General features: G+C 47.0%; 1 protein-coding gene across 12 annotated transcripts in view; it reads left to right on the forward strand.

Moving 5' to 3' along the window:
- Positions 1-22,784, forward strand: part of KIF1B (kinesin family member 1B) — a 267,120-nt gene that overhangs the window by 47,267 nt on the left and 197,069 nt on the right. The gene's annotated exons all lie outside the window — the stretch shown is intronic.

The raw sequence follows: 22,784 nt of genomic DNA on the forward strand, positions 1-22,784 counted from the left end.
CGTTTTTTATGAACGGCGCATGCGCCGTTCGTGAACGTTTCCAAGTGCGCATGCTCCAAATTACGCCGCAAACGGTCAATGCTTTCGACGCGAACGTAACTTACGTACAGCCGTATTCGCGAACGACTTGCGTAAACGACGTAAAGTACGACGCTGTTTGGTCGTTTCCGACGTCCATACGTAACATGACTTACCCCTGCTTTATGAGGGGTAACTTTAAGCCGGAAAAAGCGTTACGCAAACACCGTAAAAAAATGCGCCGGGCGGACGTACGTTTCTGAATCGGCGTATCTACCTAATTTACATATTCCTTGCGTAAATCGACGGAAGAGCCACCTAGCGGCCAGCGTAAATATGCAACTAAGATACGACGGCGTAAGACTTACGCCAGTCGGATCTTAGCCAAATTCCAGCGTAACTTGTTTTCTCAATACAGAAAAAAAACACGCCGGCGCAGATTAGAATTTACGCGGCGTATCAATAGATACGCCGTCGTAAATTCTTTCTGAATCTACCCCACTGCAAGCACAGCAAAATACATGTCACAGCCAAAAATACACTCCGCTACTTAGTCCTGTTGTGGGCTGACAACCCACAGATTTTGTAGACTAGTGTCAGCCCTGACTAGTGTCTTTTGCTAAACTGCCCAACCACTCCCAATCTCTGAGGCCGGGTTCACACCTAATACTGATGCGGCTCACAGCAGGGATCCACTGTATTCCTGTTTTCTGTTTCAGGGACGATTCGGGGCCAAATTTTTGCCTGAATTTGACCCTGACGGAGCCAAAGACGCACATCGTTCCTGCGCAAGCTGCTCCGCAGCCGCAACAGAGGTATGTGAACCGGCTCCATAGAGGTCACAATCTCCTGTCATGTGAATTGGATGCGGGGAAAACCCACATCCAATTTGCAAAGGTGTGAACCAGCCTTAGGGCATGTTTCCCGCACTGCATTCAAAACGCACTGGATTTGCGATCTGTAGCAGGTGTCAGTAATAAGTTAATGACACCCCAAAAGCAGGTTGTAAACACAGTGCGTTTGCCTGCACCAGTACAAAGGTACCATGTGATCTGGTTGCACGGCACAGAACTGCATGTGAATCGCACATTCACACGCAGTTCCTAGTATGAACCAGCCCTAGGCCTAGGTTTACATATGTGGTGTGTGTGGTAATTGGAGGTGCACCGAATGGAAATTTTGGTACCTAAACCAAAAAATGCAGGATGGGCCCCCAGAACCCGGCCTCCCCCCTATGTGAACGAGTATGGAGTACATTGAACGCCCCCCCAGATCCCGCTCCCCCCATGTGAACGAGTATGGAGTACATTGTATGCCCCCCCCCCCAGATCCCGGCCCCCCCCATGTGAACGAGTATGGAGTACATTGAACGCTCCCCCCAGATCCCGGCCTCCCCCCCATGTGAATGAGTATGGAGTACATTGTACGCCCCCCTCCCCGTCGTTATCTAAGACATGCTTGACATCAGTGCGGACAGATCAGCAAGACGCAGCATCGGAAGAAGCATGCTGACAGCTGATGATCCATCGGTTGTTAAGGATGCGGCGGCCGGCTTCCCGCCCCCCTCCATAGCAACCAGCTATATACAGTGTAATAAAAACCGCAAATCCTGGCAAAATCGCAGTAAAAATGTGTCCAAATGCGGCAAGCACCGCAAAAAGGACTGCAGAAACGCTCAAAAGGAACAAGCAAAGATGTGATTTCAGCCGCAAAAGAGTAACTCCACATTTGTTAAGGAAAAAAACATTCCCCTCTGTGTGATCTCTGTACATTGCAGGGATTTTAACAACCTTTGTTTCGGATTCCTACCTTTTTTTGTTTTTCTGAAGAAATAGCTGTTTGTCCATGGGCACAGTGAATCTAATGGGAGTGATATTGTAACCATTATTCAGCTGCTGCATCTGCAGGGCTCTGGGGAAAGTGGCAGGGTCTGCATCCCTTTAGGCTTGATTTCCTATTGGGAGTACCTCACCAAAAATGGCATTATTGATGCAGGGGATGGCAAAAATCTGATTTGTATCTGCAGACTTCTGGGAAAATCAGTGAGCCAATTACACAAGCAGGAAATGACATTACTGGGGGGGGGGGGGGGGCTCTATACACCATGGGCCATATTCAGATAGACTTACGACGGGCGTATCAGTAGATACGCCGTCGGAAGTCCAAATGTGCGCCGTCGCAACTTTAAGAGTATGCTCAAACTGAGATACGCTTAAATGTTGCTAAGATACGGCCGGCGTAAGTCTCCTACGCCGTCGTATCTTAACTGCATATTTACGCTGGCCACTAGGGGCGTGTACGCTGATTTACGCCTAGAATATGTAAATCAGCTAGATACGCCTATTCAGAAACGTACGCCCGGCCGTCGCAGTAAAGATACGCCGTTTACGTAAGGGGTTTTGAGGCGTAAAGATAAATCACCAAAAAGATGGCACAGCCAATGTTAAGTATGGACGTCGGAACCGTGTAAAATTGCTACACAAGTCATAATGTAATTGAATGTCATAAAAAATTTCCTTTCCAATCTGCAGCGCTGTCATTTTCTGTAAAATGCGACATGGCCACCTTGAGGTGTTCTGTACACATGTAGCTATATTCACATACCTTTAGGCGGGCGTAGCGTATCTCCTATACGCTACGCCGCCGTAACTTTGAGAGGCGAGTATGGTATTCTCAAAGATTTTGCCACCGAAGTTACGGCGGCGTAGCGTAAGTCCGCCTAATTCAAATGTTTAGATCGAATGGCGCGTGCGCCATCCGTGAATGTATCCCAGTTCGCATGCTCCAAATGACGTCGGCAAATCATCAATGCTTTCAAATTTTACATTGTTTGCGTAACTCGTCCGTGAATGGGGCTGGCCGTAATTTACGTTCACGTCGAAAGCATTGATGATTTGCCGACGTCATTTGGAGCATGCGCACTGGGATACATCCACGGATGGCGCACGCGCCGTTCGATCGAAACATTTTAATTAGGCGGACTTACGCCGGCCCTAATACGCTACGCCGCAGTAACTTTGGCGGCAAAATCTTTGAGAATACCATACTCGCCTCTCAAAGTTACGGCGGCGTAGCGTATAGGAGATACGCTACGCCCGCCTAAAGGTATGTGAATCTAGCTACATGTGTACAGAACACCTCAAGGTGGCCATATCGCATTTTACAGAAAATGACAGCGCTGCAGATTGGAAAGGAAATTTTTTATGACATTTAATTACATTATGACTTGTGTAGCAATTATATACGCTATATTATTTATTTGTATTTGTTGATTTTTTTTCCCTCGAATGTGGCGTTACCATTTAAGTGTCGGTAAAGCACTGGTAGTGGGACTGGCGTCACTGTACCTTCATGTCACTGCGCTCCTTGGATCCATCGGATTATCTGAGAGCACAGCGTGTGTTTATTCCAGTAGCTGACAGGAGATGAATTTCACAGACAGGCCGGGGTGGCTGAAAACGAAATATTTACAGTGTCCAAGTGAAGGCGCACAATGGCGTATCATCCGGCATGTGATTCTGAGTGTTTTTCAAGCTATTTCCAGCTCCTAGCACAGAAAGGAAAGAATGTGGGAGAGAGCCCAGCTCAGGGAAAGGGTAGGGGCCGCCCCGCAGCTCATCGGCAGATGTTCTCAAATCTTTCAACACCGGGCTGATGAGAGAAAGGAGAGCCTTACTTACTTTCCAGGGTTCTCAGTATTTGGCTTTAAAGCTTAAAGAGTCTGCAGCCATGTCCCCCCCCATATATGCAGCCATGTCCCCCCCCATATATGCAGCCATGTCCCCCCCCATATATGCAGCCATGTCCCCCCCCATATATGCAGCCATGTCCCCCCCATATATGCAGCCATGCCCCCCCCCCATATATGCAGCCATGTCCCCCCCATATATGCAGCCATGTCCCCCCCCATATATGCAGCCATGTCCCCCCCATATATGCAGCCATGCCCCCCCCCCCATATATGCAGCCATGTCCCCCCCCATATATGCAGCCATGCCCCCCCCCCCATATATGCAGCCATGTCCCCCCCCATATATGCAGCCATGTCCCCCCCCATATATGCAGCCATGTCCCCCCCATATATGCAGCCATGCCCCCCCCCCCCATATATGCAGCCATGTCCCCCCCATATATGCAGCCATGTCCCCCCCATATATGCAGCCATGTCCCCCCCATATATGCAGCCATGTCCCCCTTACCTACTTGCTGCCGCTTGGTTAATACGGGCGGGGAACATTACAGCTTTCATTTGAATAGCTGTAGTATTTCGCGCCGTGCTGCGTATAGACACTCCCCCTTGCTCGGGATTGGACAGTTCACCCGAGCAAGGGGGAGTGTCTATGCGCGGCGGGAAACACTACAGCTATTCAAATGAAAGCTGTAATGTTCCCCGCCCGTATTAACCAAGCCGCGACTGCAGCTGGGATGCGGCGTAGCGGCGGGGGGGGGGCCTAGTATCGGATGAGGCATCGGGGGCATTTGCGGGAGTACAAGTACTCCCGCAAATACTCGGAATCGGTCCCGATACTGATACTAGTATCGGGACAACCCTACTAAATATGCTGCAGAAGTCTTCCTCCACTGAGTCTGGCTGCAGCCATTTTAACAGCTCTGCAGCTCTCATTTGCCCCCTTCCCTTCCTGGTACAATCTCACAAGAGTGAGAGCTGTGCATGATATGTCATAAGCCTAGGCTAATGACCAGACAAGAAACAGGAAGTGGGCTGTATAAGGGATTTAGTGGCAGAAAAAAATGTTTTAATAACCAAAGTTAAAACAACAACAAGGGCAGAAGATTTAATAGATGGAAAGATGGAAAAATGACTGAAGGTCTGCTTTAAATCCACCTTCACCTTCAAACCTTGCACAGTTTTACAGGCTCCTCTCTTGTACTTATATGGCTTACTCTGATTTCACTGCACACTGTGAGCTTCTTACAATGTGCATTAGAAGTTGCAGCAAGTCCGACAGACCCTGACTCATTTCCTGATTGGAGGGCATCTAGAATTCTCTGTCGCCACCTCACTGTCCCTGGCCTGCCTATTTTATTCTTTAGATTTTAGTTCTTTCAATTATAGATGCCCAGGATCACATGTGGGCGTTACCTAGGATGGCCTGCATGCAAATGCCACCTGTCTAGGAACACCCTCTAATCCAGACTGAGATCCACCCATAAGGACATTTTGATATTTGCATAACTCCTCCCAAGATCCAGCCCACTGCTTACATCAGGCGAAGGGCTCTTGAGAGGAGAGGATTACTAAGGCCAGGGTATGTACAGCACCCTGCCCGTGTTTCGTCAGATTAGGCGACCCGTCAGATTTTGTAACGGAAGTGACATTCCGACCAGTGTTGCCAACTGTCCGTATTTTTACAGACAGTTCGTAAAAACGGGCACTAAATGTGGTCACCCTATGTTAGTGGCAGGGGGTGGTTGGAGGCAGGGGGGGTTGGTGGCACCACAGAGGGGGATGGTGGCACCACAGAGGGTGGGTGATGGAGACAGGGGTTGTTGGTGGCACCGCAGAGGGGGATGGAGGCAGGGGGCCTGGGGGAGATTGGAGGCCGAGGGAGATTGTGGCACCACAGAGGGGGGTGAAGGCAGGGGGTGTTGGTAGCAAAGGGGGGTGATGTGACAAAATAATTTGCCTTTATTATATCGAAAATAACAAAAAATATGTTTTTTTTACCTTAATATCTACCTTAAATCACATTGCTTTTTGCCTAGCGTACTTGTTTGTAGCCTAAATACTAAAATTGCACCTAAAAATTGAATGTAGTAACTTTTTGTGAAATGCCAGTAAAAACGTGGCTGCGGCAGTAAATTTCGGGTGTCGTGACAGTTAATTTCAATCTGGTAGGTTGGCAACACTGGTTCCGACACCTCCATCTTGCTACACCCCGCACTCATCCACAGTAAGGATAGAGTGAGAAGGCAGCAAGCAAACATCTTGTTACACCCACGGGAGTCATGCAATTCACACTCATTTTTTACAGTAACTGAGCCTCTATAGTAAAATTCAGTTTTTTTTCAATCCCTCAGACTTATTTGATGTTGAAGCAGCTGTGTTCTGTCATATTACCAAACCAGGCTTGCCGCTGCTTTTAAAATTCTAAACACATGACACCGGGGGAGGGAAAATGTCTAATTGGGCCTAATTTGGACATTTTGACTTAGGGGTGTACTCACTTTTGTTGCCAGCGGTTTAGACATTAAAGTAGAGTTTCCGGCAAAAAAATCATAATTTAAAAGTCAGCAGCTAAATAATCTGCAGCTGCTGATTTTTAATATTAGGACACTTGTCCTGGGCGCACGCGATGTCCTCACTGGAAGCCGACCCATCCCGGGTGCAGGCACCGGCATCTTCAGGAAGTGAAGCCTTGTGGCTTCCCAGCCTGGTTCCCTCCTGCACATGCGCTAGTCACGCAGCGCTTCCTAACTGATCCGTGCTGTCTTTTGGGACCTGTGTGTCTCCCAGAAAGAGGGGCCGGACATGGCGTAGATCGCTGTGGAATCTGTGACCATCTATTGCCAGAAGTTGGAGCAAATACCTGTATTAGATAGTAATCTGCTCCCCCCCCTCCCCCTGACAGGTGTCAAATATGACACCGGAGGGGGGGAGGAACCGGAAAAGCGGAAGTTCCATTTTTTGGGTGGAATTTCGCTTTAATGGCTGTGTGTTGAGTTTTTTTGAGGGGACAGCCAATTTACACTGTTAGGCCCCTTTCACAAGTATGGATTCCGTGAGGATTCATACCTTGCTCAGCAGGGATCGCTCAGTTGACCCCCGCTGATCCAGCAGATGACAGGGCGATCCCTGTGCAGGGACCGCCCTATCAGGTCTCCGATCTCCTCTATGGGGGGGACCGTCTGTCTGTGTTCACCCGATCCGCAGACGGATGGAAAAATTGTTTTTTTCTTCCGTCTGCAGAAACGGTCCATAGTGGGAACCGATGAGATCGGGTGTCAGCGGATGTTCATCCACTGACACCCGCTATCCCATAGGGATACATGTATGTCCCAATTGCATCCGAAAACGGATGGATGAAATACGGACATACGGTCCGCACGTGTGAAAGGGGCCTTATACAAGGTGTACACTCACTACTTTACATTGTAACAACGTGTCATTTCTTCAGTGTTGTCAGATGAGAAAATATAATAAAATATTGACCAAAAAAATTTGTGAGGGGTGTACTTACTTTGTGAGATATTGTAGATCTGAGATCAGTACATTTTTATTGGTCATGACAAAAGGCAAGAAGAGAAAAACATGCTTTGGGGTCCCAATACTCCCCTTCTTAATGGCTAAGAAATAAGATCCCTAATTTATAATAAACGCGCTCCCGCATATACCGCGCACCCCTAAAGTGACCCCCAATTTTGTACTTACAGTTTTGGTGTCTTGCGCGGCGTCCATCGGCGGCCTCGTCGGGTCCGGCGTCCTTCTGCGGCTTCGGGTGTCCTCTTCGGCGGGTCCGGCGTCCTTCTTCGGCTTCGGGTGTCCTTCTGCGGCGGGTCCGGCGTCCTTCTGCGGCGTCCTCCCCGCTCGTTTCCCGCGCCGAGTTTTGAATACTGCGCCAGCATATACCGAGCACAGTACACTCGGGCAGGCTCGGCAACTGTCGCGCTCACGTCCTGTACGTTCCAGGACGTGACCGCGAAAGAAGCCATGACTGCCCGACTATACCCGAGTGTACTGCGCTCGGTATATGTCGGCGCAGTATTCAAAACTCGGGGCTTGAAAGCGGGTATCCGTGTATATCGCGCTCCCACGATTTTGCCCTGATTTTCAGGGCAAAAAAGTGCGCGATATACGCCGATAAATACGGTAGATCTCAGAATCTGTATTGCAGATGACAATAAACATCAGCAGGACAGAATGTGACGGGAAATAGAAGTTAGAACCAGACGGGTTAGAAAAATAAGTTTTGGCTAGACATACACTTTACCATACGATTGGTGGTTAGTTGTATTCTTTTCATTTTTCTCTCGCGTGTCTCCAATAGGAGAGGCAAGTCCCTACGTTGGAGGGAAGCCACCTGGACAGGAAGTGCTGACACGTCTCTGCTGGGTGACCCCCGACCTCGGCCCTGCTGAGCCTGTATTGTATCCAGCCCAGGTCCTCTCCTACCCTGCGCTGTGCCAGTCCATCCTTGTTCCTGTGCGACTTCCAGGGGATGTTGTTACATGTGCGATTCTGATGATAATACACATGTTTCCCATCGGCAGGTGCTTATTATTCACAGTCAGCTGACTTCTATCACATAGATTTGTGCTTTTCCAGGGTGATCTCTAGATTTAAAGCGGTTGTATACCCGCAGGAAAAAAAAAAAACCTGGCAAAGGCATAATGAGCTTGTATGCAGTGTATACTAGCTCATTATGAAATACTTACCTTAGAACGAGGCGTCCGTATCTCATCCCTGTCCATGCCGAGGGAGCGGACATTTTGCCCTTGGCGTGTCTTCCAGGTTCGCGGCTCCGGCGATGTGAGTGGCCGCAGCCACGATGACGGCATTCACGCACGGGAGTCTTCTTTCTGGCAAGTAGGGATGAGCTCCGGCGTGTTCGCACACTTCACGTGCAGAGCCCGATAGGAAGTCTGCACGGCGCTGCGCTAGTCACAGGCAGGGAGAAATTTCCCAATCTCTGCAGCCGAGCATCGGGACAATGTCTCCCTGGCTGTGATTAGCGCAGCGCCGTGCAGACTTCCTGGCGGGCTCTGCACGTGGAGTGTGCGAACACGCCGGAGCTCATCCCTACTGGCAAGGTCCGGCAGCATCTCAGACAAGTAGTAGTCTTAACTTTTTTTGCATAAATTTGAATTAGGAGGCCGAGCCTACCTGTGAAAATGGTATAAGATTGTGCAGTATGGCACGGCCTAGTCTGTGTATACCTTCTGTGTCCCCTGTGCCCACGACATTAGATTTTTACTAGCAGGCCTCACAGGAGACATTAAATATTTGCCGTGCTTTTTTGCATTGTGACCTGTCCCAGGCTCCTATTTCCATCACCTAGGAACGGCAATATTTGTGTGGGCAAGAGCCCGGCCAGCTGCTGTCACATGAGCCGTCTCCATTAAAGGCTGCTATGTTGGCACTGTGCCCGGGGCTGGGCGCACATGGTATGTGTTTGAAGGGTTCAGCATGAAGTTAAGGCTGGTCGGTAATTTAAATTAAATTTTACCACGCATGAGGAATCCCGCAGCCAGATCAGGGCATTGTGAAGCAAATGTTCTACCTCTTCTGTGTGGAAGAAGGAAAATAAATACAATTCTTCAAAGTACATCCAAAGCCAATACATTTTTTATTTATAATTTTTTTTTTGGATAGGGGGGGAGTGAATTTTTTTTACCTCTGCATTCTCTATTTCTTGCACTATAAACAAAAAAAAAAATATATATATGTGTGTGTGTGTGTGTGTGTGTGTGTGTGTGTATGTGTGTGTGTGTAATCCATTTACGTTACACCGCCGCAAGTTTGCAGCGTAAGTGCCTGATTCACAAAGCACTTACCTGTAAACATGCGGTGTAACCTAAATGCGCTCGGCGCAAGCCCGCCCAATTCAAATGGGGCGGGCATCATTTAATTTAGGCGCGTTCCCGCGCCGAACGTACTGCGCATGCTCCGTCGGGAAAATTACCCGACGTGCATTGCACTAAATGACGTCGCACGGACGTCATTTGTTTAGACGTTAACGTAAATGCCGTCCAGCGCCATTTAAGGACGACTTACACAAACGACGTGATTTTTTAAATTTCGACGCGGGAACGACGGCCATACTTAACATGGCTTAGAACACCTAGGGCTCAGCCCTAATTTTACGACGCGTATCTCGACGGAAACGACGTAAAGTTAGAGCGACGGGTAACGCGGACGTTCGTGGATCGCCATAAATAGTCATTTGCATATTCTACTCCGACCGCAAATGGCCTCGCCACCTAGCGGCCGGCATAGAATTGCATCCTAAGATCCGACAGTGTAAGTCAATTACACCTGTCGGATCTTAGGGCTAGCTATGCGTAACTGATTCTATGAATCAGCCGCATAGTTAGGACGGGCGGATCACAGAGATACGACGGCGTATCAGGAGATACGCCGTCGTATCTCTTCTGTGAATCTGGCCCTATGTGCTTATGCTGGGCATTACTGCCGCCTGTCCTGCGACGAGTGATGGAGCAACACTTCTAATAAATATCGGGCGGCCCTGCCGCAGGATGTCACGAGTAGGGATCGACTGATTATTGGTGCAGCCGATATTCACATTTTTGGAAGTATCGGTCACAAACGTACCCAATATATTACCGATATTGCTTCAAGGGGTTTTACCGTGGTGATCACCTCAGTACCGTTCTTTAGAGCGGATATTCGGCTTTATTGTAATAACAACCAATGCGGCTCAGCTCAGCGGGAAGGTACGCCCCTCCCCCTACCGCCTTTCGCCGCTCGTCCGGGCTCTTGCATCCCCCGGGGAGATCCGGACAACCAACCAGTACATCTGCCGGCTGGCCGAAGACCCAAACAAAGCCGATGCTTGGTTCAGGTCTCAGATCTAGTAACCCGGAAGCAGTGACATAACTTCCCGGATTACTGCCATCTTAAAGACGCCAGTTTTAAAAACATAGACAGTATTCCAAATTGCCAATCTTTACGTTTTGAATACGTTTTCAAGTGCAGAGGAGGGGTTTGGGGTCTTATAGACCCCTGATCCCTCCATAAAGAGTACCTGTCACCAACTATCACTCTCACAAGGGATGTTTAGAATTCCTTATGACCGCAATAACAGTGATAAAATAATAAAAGGACAGTGTAAACATATATATTTTTAAATGTACTGAATATCGGCAGACAATATCGGCCTGAGAGGTGGCCAAAATATCGGTATCTTATCGGCACTGAAAAAATGATATTGGTCGATCCCTAGTCACAAGTTCCCTGAACCATGTTGTAGCCTAGAGAGGTACCCTGCAGCAGGGGTAGGCAACCTGGGGCCCTCCAGCTGTTAAGGAACTACATTTCCCATGAGGCATTGCAAGGCTGGCAGTTACAATTACTCCCAGAGGCATGATGGGACTTGTAGTTCTTCAACAACTGGAGGGGCCCAGGTTGCCTACCTACCCCTGTCCTGCAGAATTCACCGCTGCAGAGCCGGTGTCATTTATTAGCAGAAATAAACACACCATCACGACTATGGGCCAGATTCACATAGAGATACGACGGTGTATCTCCTGATACACCGTCGTATCTCTGAGTTTCGTCGGTCGTATCTCTGAGTTTCGTCGGTCGTATCTATGCGACTGATTCATAGAATCAGGTTACGCATAGATATGCCTAAGATCCGACAGGTGTAATTGTGTTACACCGTCGGATCTTAGGCTGCAATTCCAGGCCGGCCGCTAGGTGGCGCTTCCCTATCTTTTACGTGACGATTATGCTAATGAGCAGTTACGCCGATTCCGAAACGAACGACCGCCCGGCGCTTTTTTTTTACGTCGTTTGCGTTCGGCTTTTTCCGGCGTATAGTTACCCCTGGGTCTATGAGGCGCAGCCAATGTTAAGTATGGCCGTCGTTCCCGCGTCGAATTTTGAAATTTTACGTCGTTTGCGTAAGTCAATTCACAAAAGCGCTGGACGCAAGTTACGCTCACGCCGAAACCAATGACGTCCTAGCGACGTCATTGGGAGCAATGCACGGCGGGAAAATTCGCGGACGGCGCATGCGCAGTTAAATCGGCGCGGGGACGCGCCTGATTTAAATACTACACTCCCCCTAGCCGTGGAATTTGAATTCCGCCGGGGGATTTACGATACGCCGCCGCAAGTTTTGAGGTAAGTGCTTTGTGAATTAACCACTTGCCTCAAAAACTTGCGGCGGCGGATCTTAAATCACATAGGTTACGCGGATCTAAAGATCCGCTAACCTATGTGAATCTGGCCCTATGTATTTATGTCAGTGTGTCAATGACGGGACCACCTTGTGTAGCTACCAACCATTGTTGGTGACCAATATCCAAACATGACAGTGGAGCCCCCTACTGTTTCGCCATCGCCGTCCCCAAACCAGAATCGTTTACTCCACAGTACCCTTCAAAAGCCTCAAATATCAGATTAGGCTGGACTGAAGCTCAGTGTGTTTTGTTGGATTTGTTGTCACACGTTCGTGTTTCCTCAAGTCACATGACTGATCTGCTATCATGGCGTGTCACTGACCCGGCCTGGGTGTAGGCTCGCCCCTGCATGCCATTCTCTAAAGAAACACTTGTTATTGCAGCTCCAGAGGAGGGCCCATTTCCTGCCTCCACAATTTCATTTGGACTCCAGAGATTTGTGGCCACCTTTCACCCCCTTAGGAAATAGACAGAAGGCTATGGTGAAGTAAGAATGCATGCTGCAGATTTCTCAGACCAGAGCTTTTTCTCTTTCGTTCATAGACAGACACAGCCTTCATTGACCTTAGGGTTATGCTTCTTCCTACCAGGAGATTTATCTCCTGGTGGGAAGAAGCATAACCCTAAGGTCAATGAAGGCTGTGTCCGTCTATGAACTCAGAGAAATGGATTTTACGGTGAGTACAAAAATCCTTTTTTTTTTTCCTGTAGGGGTTGCCGTTATTATGTCTGAAGCAAAATGGGTTCAGTCATCATGCAGGCGGCTCAGAGTTCTGCGATCTATCGCAAGCAAGCGTCACTTTGCTGGCTTAAGATCACTGGGGGGAGCAGCACAGTGGTTAGCACTTCCGCCTGGCAACACTAGGGTTGTCATACCTCCCAACGTTTTGAGATGGGAATAAGGGACACCTACTAGCAAATGTATGTAGGCATAGGACACGCCCCCTGCCACATTCCTTAAAGGGGACATAACCCCAAAAAAAGGTTAATTAAATCCACAAGTGCTTTTTTTTTTTTTTAACCACTAATATTCCTTTATATTGACTCTCAAAATTGACAATTACAGCCATTTAGAATTTGAATGAAAGGTTTAGCACTGGGAAACGCTTTTTGAAAGATAAAAAGTGAATTTTACAGTATTTATCGCCCTATAGCGCGCACCCCAAACCTAGAGGAGAATCCTAGAAAAAAAAAGAAGAAATACTCACAATTTACAGATACAGTTACTTACAGTTGCCCGGCATCCTTGTCTGGTTCGGCGTCCGTCTGCGGCATTCGTGGTGTCCTTGTGGTGTCCTCCCAGCTTCTTCCCTCTTCTCCCGCGCTGTTTTTGAACGCCGCCGCCGACATATACTGAGTGCAGTACACTCGGCTGGGCTCGGCCACGCTCGGCTCCTCTCACGGAGCCAAGCCCAGCAGAGTGTACCCGAGTGTACTGCGCTCGGTATATGTCGGCGGCGGCGCTCAGAAAGCGGGGATCGGTGTATAACGCGCACCCACGATTTCCCCCTGATTTTAAGGGGGAAAAAGTGCGCGTTATACGCCGATAAATACGGAATATACAACTCCTATAGATCAGACCAAAATGAGGGACAAATGAGGAGGAAAGGGGGACATTGATCCAAATCAGGGACAGTTGGGAGCTATGGGGTTCGAATCTCAACCACCACACCAGCTGCACAGAGTTTTTATGTTCTCCCTGTGCCTGTGGGGGTTTCCTCCGGGTCCTCTGGTTTCCTCCCACACTCCAAAGACATGCTGGTAGGTTAATTGGCTCCTGTCTAAATTGGCCCCTAGTATGTGTATGTATGAATGTGAGTTAGGGGCCTGATATATATGTCTAATAAACACTCACCGGCCACTTTATTAGGTACACCTGTTCAATTGCCTGGTAACACAAATTTCTAATAAGCCAATCACATTGGGAGATACTCAATGCATTTAGGCATCTAGACGCGGTGAAGACGACTTGCTGAAGTTCAAACCGAGCATCAGAATGGGGAAGAAAGAGGATTTGAGTGACTTTGAGCGTGGCGTGGTTGTTGGTGCCAGACGGGCGGATATGAGTATTTCTGGGATTTTCACACACAACCATCTCTCGGGTTTACAGAGAACGGTCTGAAAAAGAGAAAATATCCAGGTTGTGTGGAGCAAAATGTCTTGTTGATGCCAGAGGAGAATGCAGAACATTGAGAACATATCAAACCGTGAAGCAGATGGGCTACAGCAGCAGAAGACCACACCGGGGATATTTTCTTGGCACACTTTGGGCCCCTTAGTAGCAATTGAGCATCGTTTAAACACCACGGCCTACCTGAATATTGCTGACCATGTCCATCCCTTTATGACTACAGTGTCCCCATCTTCTGATGGCTCCTTCCAGCAGGATAATATCTCCATGGCACGAAGATCTTTTAGATTGTGGAGGGGAACAATGTTGCAAAGAGTCATTTTGGTGTAAGGGGTCCCCTTTAACCACTTTAGGACCCCTTCACGCCGATATACATCGGCAGAATGGCACGGCTGGGCACAAGCACGTACCTGTACGTGTCTCTTCAAGGCCCAGCCGTGGGGTCGCAAGCGCGCTGCCGGCAGGGTGCTCGCGACCCGGTCCAAAGCTCCGTGACCGGACCCGTGGACCCGATCGCCGCCAGTGTCTCGCGATCGGTCACCGGAGCTGAAGAACGGGGAGAGGTGTGTTCTTCATTGTGGCAATGTCGGTGATCGTCTGTTCCCTGATATAGGGAAAGACGATCAATGACGTCACATGTCCAGCCCCGCCCCCCTACAGTTAGAAACGCATATGAGGTCACACTTAACCCCTTCAGCGCCCCCTAGTGCTTAACTCCTAAACTGCAATTGTAATTTTCACAGTAATCGGTGCATTTTTATAGCAGTTTTCGCTGTGAAAATGACAATGGTCACAAAAATGTGTCCAAATTGTCCGATGTTTCCGTCATGATGTCGCAATCACGAAAAAAAAATGCTGATCGCCACCATTAGTAGTAAAAAAAAAAATTATTAATAAAAATGCCATAAAACTATGCCCTATTTTGTAAATGCTATAAATGTTGCGCACACCAATCGATAAACGCTTATTGCGATTTTTTTTACCAAAAATAGGTAGAAGAATACGTATCGGCCTAAACTGAGGATTTTTTGGGGGGGGATATTTATTATAACAAAAAGTAAAAAATATTGCATTTTTTTTCAAAATTGTCGCTCTATTTTTGTTTATAGCGCAAAAAATAAAAAACGCAGAGGTGATCAAATACCACCAAAAGAAAGCTCTATTTGTGAGAAAAAAAGGACGCCAATTTTGTTTGGGAGCCACGTCGCACGACCGCGCAATTGTCTGTTAAAGCGACGCAGTGCCGAATCGCAAAAAGGGGCATGGTCCTTAACCTGCATAATGGTCCGGGTCTTAAGTGGCTAAGCAGGTGAAATACCTTCACTCCTATAGATGTCCTCAGCTGACACAAGACAGATTGGTAATGTGATCTGTCCTTGGCCCAGTCCCGGCTCTTCGCAGCAGAGGAGCCAATTTGATACCCCTCTGTAGTCCTTAGCAGTGAGAGATCGATCCCTTCGTACATCAGACTCCTTAGCCCCTTCGCCGTCTCTTCTTCTTCTTCTTGTGGTCTGAACGTGCGTCTTGTACAGCAAAAAAATATCTATCCTCCCTTCTGCACTCCGTATCGATTTCCTTGGCTTGATGGCTCTCTCGTATTGACGGCAATCTCCTGTAGGCATTTTAAAAGCCGCACACAGGGGCGGAGCTCTGGATCATATCTCCTTTAAGTTGCATTTTTAGGAATATCATTATAATTGTAGTTCTAATTGGGGCACAATGCAGAGTACTACAGACAGCTGATACAATGGAACACACAAAGCAGCTGCTTCCTCTATTGATCGTGTTGTGTTGCAATCCCTGTCTGCATGTTCTTGTCTTAAAACAGGCATGTCCAAAGTCCGGCCCGGGGGCCAAATGCGGCCCCCCCCTGTTGATTTAATATGGCCCCCCTGGGGATTTGGATATATATATTTTTTCCCCAGGGCCACAAAATATATATACTGTTTATTGGCGATGCCTGGGAGGGGGCGGGACGAGCGCCATCAGATTACATGAAGAGAATCTCCTGTTTACTCAGTAGCGTCTCTATTGGAAGTCCCATCTCCTGGGCTGCCATTGGACGACTGTTCTGTCTATCATAGGAGGCGGGACTTTGTATTAAAGAGGCCACAGAGTAAACAAGAGATTCTCCTGTTTGTAATCTGTTGGCACTCGTCCCGCCCCCTCCCTGTGCCCTCCGAGGCTGCAGATGGGCATTGTTCAGGCTGCATTCAAAGCACATGTGAGGCTGCATTTATGGCACATGTGAGGCTGCATTGGTTGCAATGGTAAGGCTGCATTCATGGCACATGTGAGGCTATATTTATGGCACTTGTAAAGGCTGCATTTATGGCACTTGTGAGGCTGCATTTATGGCACATGTGAGGCTGCATTGGTTGCAATGGTAAGGCTGCATTGGTTGTAATGGTAAGGCTGCATTTATGGCACATGTGAGGCTGCATTTATGGCACATGTGAGGCTGCATTGGTTGCAATGGTAAGGCTGCATTGGTTGTAATGGTAAGGCTGCATTTATGGCACATGTGAGGCTGCATTTATGGCACATGTGAGGCTGCATTTATGGCACATGTGAGGCTGCATTGGTTGCAATGGTAAGGCTGCATTTATGGCACATGTGAGGCTGCATTTATGGCACATGTGAGGCTGCATTGGTTGCAATGGTAAGGCTGCATTCATGGCAATGGTGAGGCTGCATTCATGGCAATTTTAAGCCCCTGCGTGTTATACGCCGATAAATATGGTATATCCAAATAACACGCACAAGCTCATCCTTAGTCCTAAGCAGCGCTCTGGGATCCGTTGAGGCCACAAAAGAAATATATACAGTATATCCAAATAACACGCCCAAGCTCGTCTCTTCACCGCACACAGCTACAAAGGCAAGAGAATTCTTGTTGGGCAGTGTATTAGTTGCTCGGACGAACACACACGAATTTTTATGGTTCAAAGAATGTCAGGCAAAATAGTCGGCCCTCACGCATGTTCACTTAATCAAATCTGGCTCTCTTTGAAAAAAGTTTGGACACCCCTGTCTTGAAATAAAACTTTTGGTTTTGGAATTAATACAAGGAACACATTTTAACGGTCTCTGGCTTCCAGTTTTCATCATGGCATTAAAGAGTAACTCCGCTTTTGTTGAGATAAAAAATAAAAAAAAAACCTTCCCTCTGGGTGATCTATGTACGTTGTCGGGATTTTAAACACTTAAAGTGATTGTAAAGTCTTTTTTGTTTGTTGATAACCATTTACAGACTGGAAGATTTTCCCCCTTAATGACCAGGTCATTTTTTGCAAAACGGCACTGCGTCACTTTAACTGACAATTGCACGGTCGTGCGAACAAAATCGATGTCTTTTTTTCTCCCCACAAATAGAGCTTTCTTTTGGTGGTATTTGATCACCTCTGCGGTTTTTCATTTTTTGCACGATAAACAAAAAAAAAAGAACTTTCCCCCAACAAAATAAAACAAAACAAATTTCATTAGTTTAGGCCAGTGGTCTCCAAACTGCGGCCCGGGGGCCGGATGTAGCCCTTTGCTGGTTTTTATCCAGCCCTTGGGCACTAGTCTTTCCTCTCATAAAAGGCATTATGCTCTCCACTGACACCAGCAATGGGGCATCATTTCTACCACTGACACCAATGATGAGCCATTATTCCTCCCACTGACACCAATGATGGGGCACTATTCCTTCCACTGACACCAATGATGGGGCACTATTCCTTCCACTGACAGCAATGATGGGGCACAATTCCTTCCACTGACAGCAATGATGGGGTACAATTCCTCCCACTGACACCAATAATGAGGTGCTATTCCTTCCACTGACACCAACATTGGGGCATCATTCCTCCCACTGACACCACCTTTGGGGTACCATTCCTCCCACTGACACCAATGATGGGACACTATTCCTCCCACTGACACCAATGATGGGACACTATTCCTCCCACTGACACCAAGAATGAGGTGCTATTTCTCCCCCTGACACCAATAATGAGGTGCTATTTCTCCCACTGACACCAATGATGGGACACTATTCCTCCCATTGACACCAATGATGGGACACTATTCCTCCCACTGACACCAATGATGGGAGGACACTATTCCTCCCACTGACACTAATGATGGGACACTATTCCTCCCACTGACACCAATGATGAGGCACTATTCCTCCCACTGACACCAATGATGGGTCACTATTCCTCCCACTGACACTAATGATGGGACACTATTCCTCCCACTGACACCAATGATGAGGCACTATTCCTCCCACTGACACCAATGATGGGACACTATTCCTCCCACTGACACCAATAATGAGGTGCTATTCCTCCCACTGATACCAATGATGGGACACTATTCTTTCCACTGACACCAACAATGGGGCACTATTCCTCCCGCTTGACATTTTCTACTGGCCACAGTCCGGCCCCCCTAAAAGCCTGAAGGACAGTAAACCAGCCCTTTGTTTATAAAGTTTGGAGACCTCTGGTTAAGGCCAATATCTATTTTACATATTTTTGGTAAAACAATCACAATAAGCATATATTGATTGGTTTTCGCAAAAGGTATAGCGTCTACAAAATAGGTGATATATTTATGCCATTTCTATTATTATTTTTACTAGTAATGGCGGTGATCTGCGGGACTGTGACAGTGCAGTGGACAGATTGGACACTTTTGAAGTTTTATTGGGACCGGTGATAGTTATACAGCGATCAGAGCTAACAATAGACACTGATTACTGTATAAATGTCACTAGGGGTTAACACTAGGAGGTGCGATCAACAACACTGTACCCAAACAAAATGATATATTTCTTTCCCCACAAATAGAGCTTTTTTTTGGGGGGGGTAATTGATCACCACTGGGGTTTTTTATTATTTGCGCTACAAATAAAAAAAAGACCAAAAGTTGGGAAAAAAAAGTTCTTCTGTTACAAAACTTTGAAAATAAGTATGTTTTCTCCTTCACTGATGGGCACTGATGATGAGGCGCTTATATGCAGCACTGATAGGTGGCACTGATGGGCACTGGTGACACTGGGCACTGATTGGTGGCACTGGTGGGCACTGATAGGTGGCACATATAGGTGGTACTGATGGGCACTGATAGGTGGTACTGATGGGCACTGATAGGTGGCACTCATACGTGGCACCAGTGGGCACTTATAGGTGGTGCTTATAGGCAGCACTGATGCGCACTGATGGGTGGCACTGATGGGCACTGATAGGTGGTACTGATGGGCACTGATAGGTGGTACTGATGGGCACTGATAGGTGGTACTGTTGGGCACTGATAGGTGGTACTGTTGGGCACTGATAGTTGGCATTCATACATGGCACTTGTGGGCACTCATAGGTGGTGCTTATAGGTATTACTGATGGGCACTGATGGGTGGCATTCATACATGGCACTTGTGGGCACTCATAGGTGGTGCTTATAGGCATTACTGATGGGCAGTGATAGGTGGCATTTATACGTGGCACTTGTGGGCACTCATAGGTGGTGCTTATAGTTGGCACTAATTGGTGGTACTGATGGGCACTGATAGGTGGCACTCATAGGCGAGACTGATAGATGGCACTGATAGGCAGTAGTGATCAGGAGGCACTGACATGCATCACTGATTGGCACAGAGTGCCATCCCTAATGGGCACTGATTGGCAGCTCTCAACCCAGACTAGGCCCCCCTTCTATGAACCTGCTGAATTTGGGATCCAACAAAGCTTGGGGGGGGGGGACAAAGATACAGAGAAAAGCCCCCAGTATTTCCAGTCTGGTTTCTCTAGGAACCAAAATAAAGTGCAGATTATTTGACCGGGGATTGTCTGTTTTTTAACAGTTTTTCCTCATATTTCTCTGCTGGCATGAGTCCTATGCACATTGCTGGAATAGTCTAGATGCCGTGAAGTCCTGACAAAACAAAGTATGAACACTCTGAAGATTTGTTTTGTGCATGAAGCCATAAACCTGCTTTGGTGTTATTTGCACGGGGCGAGCTCCATCACATGTCCCCCCCACTTTTTGCTCTCTCCCTCTTGGATGACCTCTGCTCTGTATATTGCAGTCTTTGCCGGCTCAGCTGAAGTGTTTTTGTATTAAATCACATGTTAATCCAGCATTCCCCAGCCAAGCACTCTGCAGTGCTAAATCCCATCCCCAGCAGCTTCTAGAAAGCAGCATTGACCCCCGTCTGTTGGCTGGGGCCGTGCATTGCACCGTGACTGCAATGTTCCACGTGCCATAAAAGTTGCCACGAGCTTAAAGTGGACCTTCACCCATAACGACTTGATAAAAAAGAATGTTCTTTCACAAGAAACAAACCTTCCACGTTAACCACTTGCTGACCACCCTCTAACAGTTTTACTGTCACAGGGCTGCAGCTGTGCGCCAGATCACGTGTGTGTGTATATATATATACGTGATCCAACACTTCCAGGTAGGGGGGCGCACATGCACGCCGCCGCCGGCTCGCTTCTGCTGCCATTGGACACATCAGCAGCTGGGTACTTCATGTTCGCCGGCACCCGCTGATTGTCGGGCAGAGAAACAGAACTGCGGTCTGTGTATGTAAACAAGACCGAGCGCCATTCTGGTAGGAGGAAAGGGATGAAATGTGTGTCCCTGCAATGCAGGGAATAAATTCCATGTCTTCCACTAGTAAAAGCACATCACACAGTATAGTAAAACACAAGCTAGGTACACAGTTAACCCTTTGATTGCCTCTGATGTTAACTCCTTCCCAGCCAGTGTCATTAGTACAGTGACCGTGCATATTTTTTAGTACTGATCACTGTATTGGTGTCACTGGTTCCCAAAAAGTGTCAGTTAGTATCAGAATGTCCGGCACAATATCGAAGTGCCATAAGTCGCTGATTTATAGCATGCACTGCCCCCTTTGCAAAGCTGAGACCTGCCAGTGTCATGGATTGTTCTCAATGATCGTCTGGGAAGACCAGGTGATGTCAATCTCAAAGGTTTTAAATGCCCAGACTCATCTGACCTTGCCCCAACAATCAGCACCATGGGTTCTTCTAAGCAGTTGTCTAGAAAACTGAAAGTGAAAATAGTTGTCGCTCACAAAGCTGGAGAAGGCTATAAGAAGATTGCAAAGCGTTTTCAGATGTCAATATCCTCTGTTCGGAATGTAATTAAGAAATGGCAGTCATCAGGAACAGTGGAAGTTAAAGCAAGATCTGGAAGACCAAGAAAAATATCGGACAGAACAGTTTGCAGGATTGTGAGAAAAGCAATTCAAAACCCACGTTTGACGGCACGATCCCTCCAGAAAGATCTGGCAGACACTGGAGTTGTGGTACACTATTCCACTATAAAGAGATACTTGTACAAATATGGTCTTCATGGAAGAGTCATCAGAAGAAAACCTCTTCTACGTCCTCACCACAAAAATCAGCGTTTGAACTTTACAAATGAACATATAGACAAGCCTGATGCATTTTGGAAACAAGTTCTGTGGACCGATGAGGTTAAAATATAACTTTTTGGCCGGAATGAGCAAAGGTACGTTTGGAGAAGAAAGGGCACAGAATTTAATGAGAAGAACCTCTGTCCAACTGTGAAGCATGGGGGTGGATCAATCATGCTTTGGGGTTGTATTGCAGCCAGTGGCACAGGGAACATTTCACGAGTAGAAGGAAAAACGGATTCAATAAAATTTCAGCACATTTTGGATGGTAACTTGATGCCATCTGTGAAAAAGCTGAAGTTAAAGAGAGGATGTCTTCTACAAATGGATAATGATCCTAAACACACCTCAAAATCCACGGGGGAGGGATTACATCAAGAGGCGTAAACTGAAGGTTTTGCCATGGCCTTCACAATCTCCTGACCTCAACATAATTGAAAATCTATGGATAGACCTTAAAAGAGCAGTGCGTGACAGACGGCCCAGAGATCTCAAAGAACTGGAAGACTTTTGTAAGGAAGAATGGGCAAAGATCCCTCAAACAAGAATTGAAAGACTCTTGGCTGGCTACAAAAAGCGTTTACAATCTGTGATACTTGCCAAAGGGGGCAGTACAGGATATTAACTCTGCAGGGTGCCCAAACTTTTACAGACGCCATTTTTTTTTGTTTTCTGTAATTTTAAAAAGTGTAAATGATGGAAATAAAATCTAACTTTTTTTGACATATTATAAGAATGTCTAATCTGTAATTTGATGCCTTTTTGGAGATTTTTCCATCTTTCCTTGGCTTCGTTATGCACATTAATACACATTTTTACCTGGGGTGCCCAAACTTTCGATCCCCACTGTGTGTGTGTGTATATATATATATATATATATATATATATATATATATATATATATATATATATATATATATATATATATATATATATATATATATATATATATATATATATAATCTTTGGGGGTTCTAAGTAATTTTCTAGCAAAAGATATAGATTTTTATTGTATAGATTTTAATATAGATTTTAACTTGTAAGCAACAAATGTCAGAAATGGGCTTAGGCGTGAAAGGGTTAAGGATAAAGCGAGGGGGTCTCTGTAAAGCCCACCACTTCTATGGCAATAAAGATATTTCTCCTGGTGTGTTAGCTTTATAAATTGAGCCTTTAGTGTTGTATGGGAGTTGTAACAGTTCTTGTTTTTCGTCATAAAACACTGCAATGTATGGCATGCGATGTGCATAGCAACCGGATTTCAGTGCGCTGTGGTTGGCTCAGTAAACGCTGGCCGCTGTTGGGTTGCCGTGG

The sequence above is a fragment of the Rana temporaria genome, chromosome 10 (genome assembly GCF_905171775.1).
Source record: "Rana temporaria chromosome 10, aRanTem1.1, whole genome shotgun sequence".
Lineage (NCBI taxonomy): Eukaryota > Metazoa > Chordata > Amphibia > Anura > Ranidae > Rana > Rana temporaria.